Source organism: Lathyrus oleraceus, chromosome 6 (assembly GCF_024323335.1).
Source record: "Lathyrus oleraceus cultivar Zhongwan6 chromosome 6, CAAS_Psat_ZW6_1.0, whole genome shotgun sequence".
Lineage (NCBI taxonomy): Eukaryota > Viridiplantae > Streptophyta > Magnoliopsida > Fabales > Fabaceae > Lathyrus > Lathyrus oleraceus.
In genome coordinates this window covers 51555933-51565301 of record NC_066584.1, presented here as the reverse complement: position 1 = coordinate 51565301, position 9369 = coordinate 51555933, and positions in this window count along the sequence as shown.

Here is a 9369-nt window from a genome sequence, read left to right as displayed (position 1 = left end):
CTTTTGTGGTTTCAATGGCCACTTTCTTAATCAACTTTTTCATCATCTTTAGCTATTAGGTTTGAGTTATCCTTGAGGTAGATGTAATGCTCACCTATATCCTTAGTGATGGACAATGAGTCTTCCATGCTTATTATAGGGTTAACCCCTCACTAGCATGTTGAAGCTATCCTCACATGGTGGATTTGTGGTTCGGTTGAGTTTTCTCCCTTTGATAACAAAAGACCTTAAGGCTTTTGGACCAATCAATTCACCAACTTGTTTTGAGATTTTTACCCCGAACTACGAGGTTTTGATCCTGATCTTTTTATAAGATGGTATGTAGGCAATGGGTTTATCCATTCAAACACAAAATGTAAATAACTTGTATATTCTCTTCTCATCTCTTCAATCATGTTTGCACAAACAAATTTTCACAAGACAACAACCTTACAACAAGTGTGAAAAGGGCTCCCTAGGAGTACCTAGGATGTTTTGGATGCCTAACACCTTCCCATTACATAACCAACCCCCTTACCCAGATCTCTGTTTTCTTTTACTAGTTTTTGTTAAAACTATTAGGTTTTTGTCCGCTTTCTAACCATTCCTTTGGATAAATAGAAGTGCGGTGGCGACTCGACTTGTATGGTTTACCTTGGATTTAATCAATATCTCTAATGGTAACGAATACCCCACTACAGTTAGCATGCAAAGAATATGGGAATTCTACCTATGTTATCATACAAAGGGTTCTACCTAATGGGTGCTACCTAAACGGAACAAGAGTCGACGGATGGAGCGCGGTGAGGAGTTACGGATAAGGGTAGATGGCGATGCCGGAGGAAATCGGCTTACAGGTAGATGGTGATGCCTGAGGCAATCGACTTACAAGAGGATGGATGAATGTGTGCTGGTTCTGTTAAGTTTTGAAAATGATTACTCGACGTTGGATCGAGCTTTTGATCTTATTTTGAAATGGTTATCGGATGTTCATTTTAATTCTTGTATTAACAGGTGACTAAAGAAATAAAGAAATAAATATTATACACTTTGTGGGAGAGGGGTACATTTGTTATGAATGAGGATTGTTCATGGCAAACAAACAATAAGAATATATGCCTCATACATCATACAAGTAGGCAACAGTTATCAATCAGATCAGATAAATAAACAATATATAATCAAACCAAAGAATCAAATAGTGGAGCATTTAAACAATGCATGGGATTATGAACATGTTAAATAGTCAAGCAATAGAAAGCATGAATGAGAGAAAAAAAGTATAAAAGATAACAGATGAATCAAATAGATGAAAATATGCACACGGAGGGTCCACTGAATAATTTAATCAGGACATGAGGTAAGGACCAAATAAAATCAAGGTAAAAGGCCTCTAATACATGGCATATGAGATGAACGAGGGAGGATAAAAAGATCTCTTCAATTGCCATAAGCAATCCCTAAGTCAAACATCGATCATAAAGAAGTCAACTGAAAATTCAAGTCAATTTAAAAAATAACAAATAAATAGCAAATTAATCAAGAAAATTATAAAAAATTAAATTAAATAAGGTGGGGTCAGGACATCATCATCCCCCAAAAAGATTTTAAAAATAACGAAAATTGATACATAAATTAATTAAAATAAAACAGAAGTCAAACCAAAAGTCAATTAATGAGACTAGGTTAGAAATAAATCAAGAATAAATAGTAAATTAATCAAGAAAATCATGAAAAATTAAACTAAACAAGGTGGGGTCAGGACATCATCATACCCCAAAAAGATTTTAAAAATAACGAAAATTGGTACATAAATTAATTAAAATAAAATAGAAGTCAAACCAAAAGTCAATTAATGAGACTAGGTTAGGAATAGATCAAGAATAAATAGTAAATTAATCAAGAAAAATATGAAAAATTAAAATAAATAAGGTGGGGTCAGGACACCATCATCCCCTAAAAAGATTTTAAAAATAATGAAAATTGATACGTGAATTAATTAAAATAAAACAGAAGTCAAATTAAAAATCCACCAACCAAACTAGGTCAAAAATAAATCCAAAAATAAATTGAAAATGTGAAATAAAATTCCAAGAAAATGTCAGGTTGACCATGAGACAGTGTTCAACCTTCATCCCAAAAATCAAATGCTAAAAATAATTTTAAGTCATAAAAATAAAATCAATAAAAAAAGTGTGTTAAAATGGACCAATTAGAATAAATAATTAAAATAAAATATTAATATTAAAAAAATACGAAAATAAAAATTATATAAAATTAAATAAGACATTAAGAAAAGTGAAAAATATTTTTGGGTAATTTTATGGACGAACAAAATATTTTAAATAAGAAAAAGAAATATGAAAATGGAAGGATTAATGGTGATGAACATGGTAAGCAAGCGCAGATATATCAAAACATGGTCATGGAAGAGATGATTACCTAATGGAAAATAGAAGTGGAATGGAATATGATATGTGATGAAGCTTTGCCTCCTTGCCACGAAATTTCAATACTCTTTTAGGGTTAGGGTTTCAGCTTCTTAAATAGGGTGGATTAGGTGTTCTCATGAGCTTTTTAATAAGTGATTTATCCATAAGAATAAAAGTGTGAAGTGAGGTTTAAAATGTTGTTATTTTGGGCCAAACTTAAGTGAATGGATGTCTAATGCATGGCCAAAAGAGGTAAAAAACATGACTGGTTTGTGCAGCATGCTTAGAAGATCTGATTGGGCCAGCCAGACCCAAAATCTGCCTAGAAAATCAAGTCATGATGCCCACTTTAAATGAATGTATCTCTCAAACAATGGATCCAAATGAGATGATTCCAAAAGAACGTGAAAGAGGACATGGCAAGGTACAATTGTTATAAAGAAAGTATTTTCAAATAATGCCTTGAAGTGCAAGAAAACTGGCCAAGAAGTCTTGACAAATTTTGAAGATTTTGGACTTAGAAATTTTTCTAAGTGTCCTAAAAAAATGTCTCACTTTGACTAAGCATAACTTTCTCAATTCTATCCAAATGGAGCGAACTTTATATCTCTAGAAAGCTTGGAACAAGAGGAACAACTTTCATGTTGGAGAAATTTTTAAATAGAGCTTTTGTCTTGATGCAAAATGGGCTTAAAGTGAGTGCAACGATCATAAAAACTTGCCCTAAATGGAAAGTCAACCATTTCCAAATTAAGTAACTTTTCCAATTCCTGATTAAATGATGAATCCATGATCCAACCTTGATCAAATTTCACATGTAGGATCCCCTAGGCATGGATTTTGAGATTCCACTCTCAAAATGTCAGGAGTTGACTTTTCTGGCCCCACAGTTGACTTTTCCCAAACTGTCTGATTCCCGATTCCATTGATCAATTGAAGCACTTCTAGCTCAAATAAAGAGCTGATTTTTCTTATGTAGACCCTTGTGGACATATGGAGGGCCATGGAAAAGAGTTTCACCCAAAGAATCAGAAATAAATTGATTTTATACCAAACCCTAATTTTAGGGCAAAATGATCAAGAACTGATTGCACTGATTGCCAATGGATCTTTCTGAGATAATTGTGAATCTTCCTAGGCCAAGATGCCTCTCTAATCATGACATGGATAATCTCTTCTACTTCCAACCAAACATTGTCTGTTGCATGTAGTCATGAAACCCTAATTTCCTGATTAAATCCAGATGAACACTATGATAGCTCTGAATCCTTCCCTGATGAACTGAGGATCATAATAAGATACCTGGACCCCCCTGAGACCCTTGAGACTTGTATACTTAGAAAATGAAGTCCAATTCTCAATCTTGCTTTGTGTGGGCTCCTTCTGTTAAGGAGTGATCAATCAAAACCTGATTTCCATGTCACTAATGCAGTATGCAATAAGTATGACCTAGTATGATGCTAATGAAGTGTGAAACATAATCCCATGCTTCCAGGAAAAATAAAGGGTAAATTTTGGGGTATTACACATGCTGATGGAGACAAATGGTGTTGATCACGTTGCCGGAGGGTTGTACCGCTGGCTGTGACGTTGCAGGTGGCTTTTCCATTGTCCAAATGTTTTCTTTCGGTTTCCTTCCTGTTACACTTGGGGTTGATTGGCAAATTGCAAGTTGCAGGTTTGTCATGAACTGGTTCGAAGTCGTTATTGTCGTTGGAGAGTTTTGGTCAGGAAGGGTGAAGTGAAGTTTTTTTTTGAGCTGATTTCTGCCTGCTGAAACAAATCAGAAGAAGGTTTAAATGAGTTGTTGAGAAATTGTTATGAGGTAGGTTCTAAACTGTTTTATTGATTCTGTTTTGCAGGTTATCCGGTTGGTTGGTACGGTTGAAGACAGTTAGAAGTTGTTCTGCCTCTTGCAACTGAGACTTTGTCATTATATATCAGGAACTGCCATTGCTTCTTTGTCTAGGAACAATATGAAGTCATGAATTTGAGAAACTGCAACTTCTATATCAGAAGTTATCTGTGTATATTGAGTAGGTTCTTGGGATGAAATGGGTTCTTTTTCTACGACTGAACCAACACCTTCAGAATTATCCTTTTTATCACATGGAATATCGGAAGGTTGGACATTAAGGGGAATGACAACCGCAGAGTCTTGGATGGATGTATCATGCGCGTCTTCAAGAACACGTTTAATATCATTCAGGATCTGACCCACATCAGCATCCTTTGCCATAGACTCAAAAACTGATTGTATTCTTGATTGAAGTTCTTTTGGTGATAAGCCATCAATCCCATCGGAACTGGGTGATACTGCAGCAGGGGACACTTGAATTGCCAATGGATTCAAATCATTGTTCTTTTCAGACTCTGAGGGATCATCTTTGCTAGTAGCAACTTCGGATACCTCATTGGTCATGCTTTCGTCCGTGTAATTGTTTAAAGTAAATGATGCAGAAACATCTTCAATAGAATCTAGTGATAATCCATCAAACTTCTCGACCTCTAGAAATTCACCCATTAGTTCTAGCTTCTCAGTCGCTTTCAGATTTGCTGTAAACCAAGACTTAGCACAACTTCTTGCACCGTCGTTGCCATCTTCCAATATGGAGATCATGCTTGGTGCATAGCCTGTATTTTGGCTGTAAATGCTTTCATGGTTCATATGAGTGGTAGATTTTGTAGATCTCTTCTGATGAGTACTTGGTTGAACTTATGCTTCCCAAAATTTGAAGTTTGCTAAGTGTTTTAGCATACACACTCCTTGAAGCCTGCGATTCACTGTTACGTTTTGCCAAAGCTTCTTTCAGCATCTTATCTGTCGGATACACTCCTTAAGAGCACCATCTGACTGCGATGCCTGATCCTCAGCAGTAAGTCTTGAAAGAGTGACAGATCCTAGATGGTTCTTCAATGCCAAAGCTTCTGCTTCTGCCTTTTCCCAGCCTGAGACAACATCTTCAGCTACTTTAGCATGTTGTTTTACCAAACCTCCCTTGGTATTTATCTTTGTGTTTGTGGCTGATAGTTTTTCATTCAATTCTGTGATCTCATCTTCAAGTATCTCTTCCTTTCGTCAAAGGTCCCAGCCTTGCTTCGTGTTATGAATGTCATAAAAAAGATAGGAACAAGGCTTCCACATATTCGTCGCCCGTTCCGGAGATCTTTCAACAGAGGTGTTGGAAATTGGAAATGTCTTTTTGAAAGAAATGATTCTTTTATTTTTAGAGACTTGATTACTCTCTCCAAAGGAGTTGTACTTCCTGTGATGGCGGAAATTGTGTCGAGGAAAATCCTGGAGCACCTTCACTAAGCAAGGCTTGATTACTTCCTATGATTACTGTACTTCCTGTGATTACTGTACTTCCTGTGATTACTCTCTCCAAAGGAGTTGTACTTTCTTAGAGACTTGATTACTCTCTCCAAGGGTTTGTTTCAGTTCTGCACCGTATGTGAGGCATAACATGACCCTGTCTCATGTTGTTTAGCTTGTATGCAGGTTCGATGGTGACCCTGCAGGTGGTTTTGGCCCGTTTACCGCATCATGTTTTGTAGAGCATGTTCGGGCGTGCAGGTTGGTTCATGGCCTTACATTGAACCTGAGTCGTATTTCCCTTCCCGTGTACACAAGTTTGTAGCTTTTGTGGTTTCAGTTCCGGTAGTTTTGAAATGTGATCAGAATTGGTATGATGCAAGCCATGCTTTGAAGGGACTTGCAGGCTGCGTGAACCTTGAACTGGCATGCCTATGGTTTGATTGGTAAATGGCATTTGTGAGTATACATGCTGGTTAGTTTATGGAAATGTTAAGAATTAGGATTATGTGCTGATAGGTTGTCATGTTGAACTGTCAGTTGTGGTTTTGTTTGTTGTATATTGCAACCAGTGTGTTTATTAATTACATTTATTTCGATGTTTAACAATGATGGACATGGTTTGGTATGTTTGGTAATAGGTCTTGCGGGATTTATGTTTGGCTTCAAGTTCTTGTTCAAATCATATCGGTTCTCCGACTTTGACGAAAAAGGGGCTCCCCAAGAAAGAATGGTGATCCCAAGAGACAATGACAGCTGCTCTGGTTCGTACTCCAACTTAATTGTGGCAATGCAGAATATTCTTTAGCTATCTTCGAACTGCTATACCACTTTGAGGACACCTACGGGAGAATATGCGAGGCATGCCTTACAACCAACAAATTCCCCAAGAGTTACACTAAACCGTTTATTGATCGAAGGAATGATACTTGTGTGCTACCCATCACGGGAGATATCTCCAGAACGGTTTAGAAGGTTGTGTCGAGGAATTCTTACTGAGCCGAATTTTAGAGCTCCATTAGCAACACGGCTAAGACCATATTTATGACCGCAATCATGTATCTCAATCCCATGAATTGTTTGGTAGGTCTTACTGGTGTACTGATCACTGTCGAGTAATTGGTTATAATGATGCTTTTTTATCGACTCCCACACTACCGATCTGACCTACTGCTGGCTATTTCTGCAGGTCCTGATGGCAAGAAGCCTTTATTCCTGACCATGTGCCCCTGCAAGAATCGGTGGCCGTCTGCCTACAGGAGTTTCCCAATAGCCACAAATGGCTGGACATCCCCCGTGTACCAACTACAAGCATGGCAATTTATTGCGGTTTGTTGCCGTCTCGGTTCTATCTTGTTGTCATGATTGGTTAACAATTACAGGGTGAGTTGCTTATGATGGGTAACTTATCTCAATTTATGGGCAATGTGGAAAATAAGACGTTGGCGGGTAGCTCTGTCGGTACAAATGTATTTTGCGGCATGATACATGTGTAGAACTTCATTGGTTCCGCTGGATTAATAAGGTATTGGTCATGCTGCAGCAAGGTGAACTGTCATGGACACTATTACAGAATATGGAGGATGAAGCTCACATGTCTGTCTTTGCAATCCTCTTATTGTAGGTGAATGACCTAGTTTGATGGTTGTGTAGAAGGTGTATGATAGTTCACATATGCGAGAAGAAATCGTGAAGCCGGTATGGTTATGTCATGCCTTGTATGCTGCTGAACAGGAACGAAGGTGATGTAAAGTTGTTGTAGCATTACCAATTGTCCTGAATAACATGGGAATAGAAAACAATATCTTGTTTTGGTTTGCCGGTTTGTGAAGTGGTTATGCAACCGGGCTTAGACTGCGATTCCACTAGCTCCTTATTGTATTTTGTTTATTGGAAGGATTGCTCCAATTGGCTTGTGGTATCCCTTGGCAATGGTTCTCGTTGGTTCTGACTTGCGGTCCATGGCAATGCAACATGCCCATGAGTGTAGTCTGCCATGAACCGTCATGCTGCTTGTGAATGATCTTATGGGCATACTGTCGTTATGACAGTTATAGGTTGGATGGCAATGATGCCCTGGTTTGCTGCATGACTTCGTGTTTTAACTAGCTGCGAGGGTCACCTACAAGTTTGGCTGGGGCGTAAGGCAGGTTGGTGGGTCGTGATCCGATAGGTATGGGATTATCCGCTGAATTCACATCAGCTAGTGGCGGAGCCTGTAACAAGAGTCTTTGACAAAAGAAATGGGTAGTTTCGCTCCCCTCATGGTTTTTTGCTTATACTAATTTTCACCAACTTAAATTTCCTTGTTAATATCGGCGTATTTTGCAACTCTTGAAGCCCAGCTGAACACAAATCAATGCCTGCAGCATCTAGTACTTCAATAGACGTGCTCAAAAATCTTTCCAAAGCTCCGGCTACCTTGCTTCCAAGGTGATTTTAGGCAGTGCAAAGAGACTTCAATGGTGCATTGAAGGGAGAACAGGAATTCAACAGACGATTGACTCCATCATGGGACAAGTCACAAGCCTTTAATTTCAAGGAAGTCACACGGCAGCATGTTCCAGACGTCCTAGCAAACTATGCAGGTGTCGTTAATAAAGACGACAGTCTGTTATTAATACTTGGCGGAATCTGATTGTTAATATCGTTCCGGTCTCTTGTTGGATGCTTTCTTATGGGAGCAAGATGATTTCGTAGCAAAGATGGCCATGCTGGTAATGCCATGACGTTGGCTTATCACGCCATTTGGACAAAGTAACACCAACGACAGGTCTTGGACTATCATGTACACAATGCAAACACGCACGGGCCAAGGATCAAGGAATGAAGACTATGGATGGAGATAAGACCAGGTTTAGGGAAATGAGGGTTTGGGGGAATTGGGTTGACTTTGGTCAAAGTTGACCCAAAAAGTCAACTATTGACCAAAGTCAACACTCGATCAAAATTCCAATTTTTTTTGTATTTTGTAGTGTATGAACATCTGTATGACTTGTAATGAAATTTGAAATTATATGAACGAAGTTTACATTGAATGAATGAATTTGTTATTTGAATGATCTTGCATGGTTTGGTATTGAAGAGAAATAAAAATACTTGGATTGGATACGGACATGGACTAATGGAAGGTAATGAATGAACCATATTAACATGAACCAAGGGATACCAATTGTGAATGAACCATGGACCTAGCAAGGACCGAAATGGGAAATGACTATGACATGACCAAAGACCCATGAATCAAACACCAATGGCACGAAGTGGATTTATGATCTATGACCAGATAAAAACAAACCATAAACGGACCATGCACTTGGGATGACTAGATGAAGTGGACCCAAGAAAGGCGTTGTCGAGCTAGGGGCTAGGGATGACGAGATGATCAGGTGAAGTGTTGTGGAATAGATGAACATGGTGGAACCAAAAACCTATGATCCATGGCAAGAGAACAAAATGAAAGGGTCATGCACTAAAGGTTACTAAATGAACCTTGACCAAGCAAAAGAATCAAGCCACAAAGGAATGGTCGGATGAAATTAGGGTTAGGAAGCCACCCCCAAGGGCGCGGGACATTATTCGGGGTTTGTGGCAACCATGATCAAGTGAGGATCCCAAATTAGGATTTTGCTTCACCCGGAA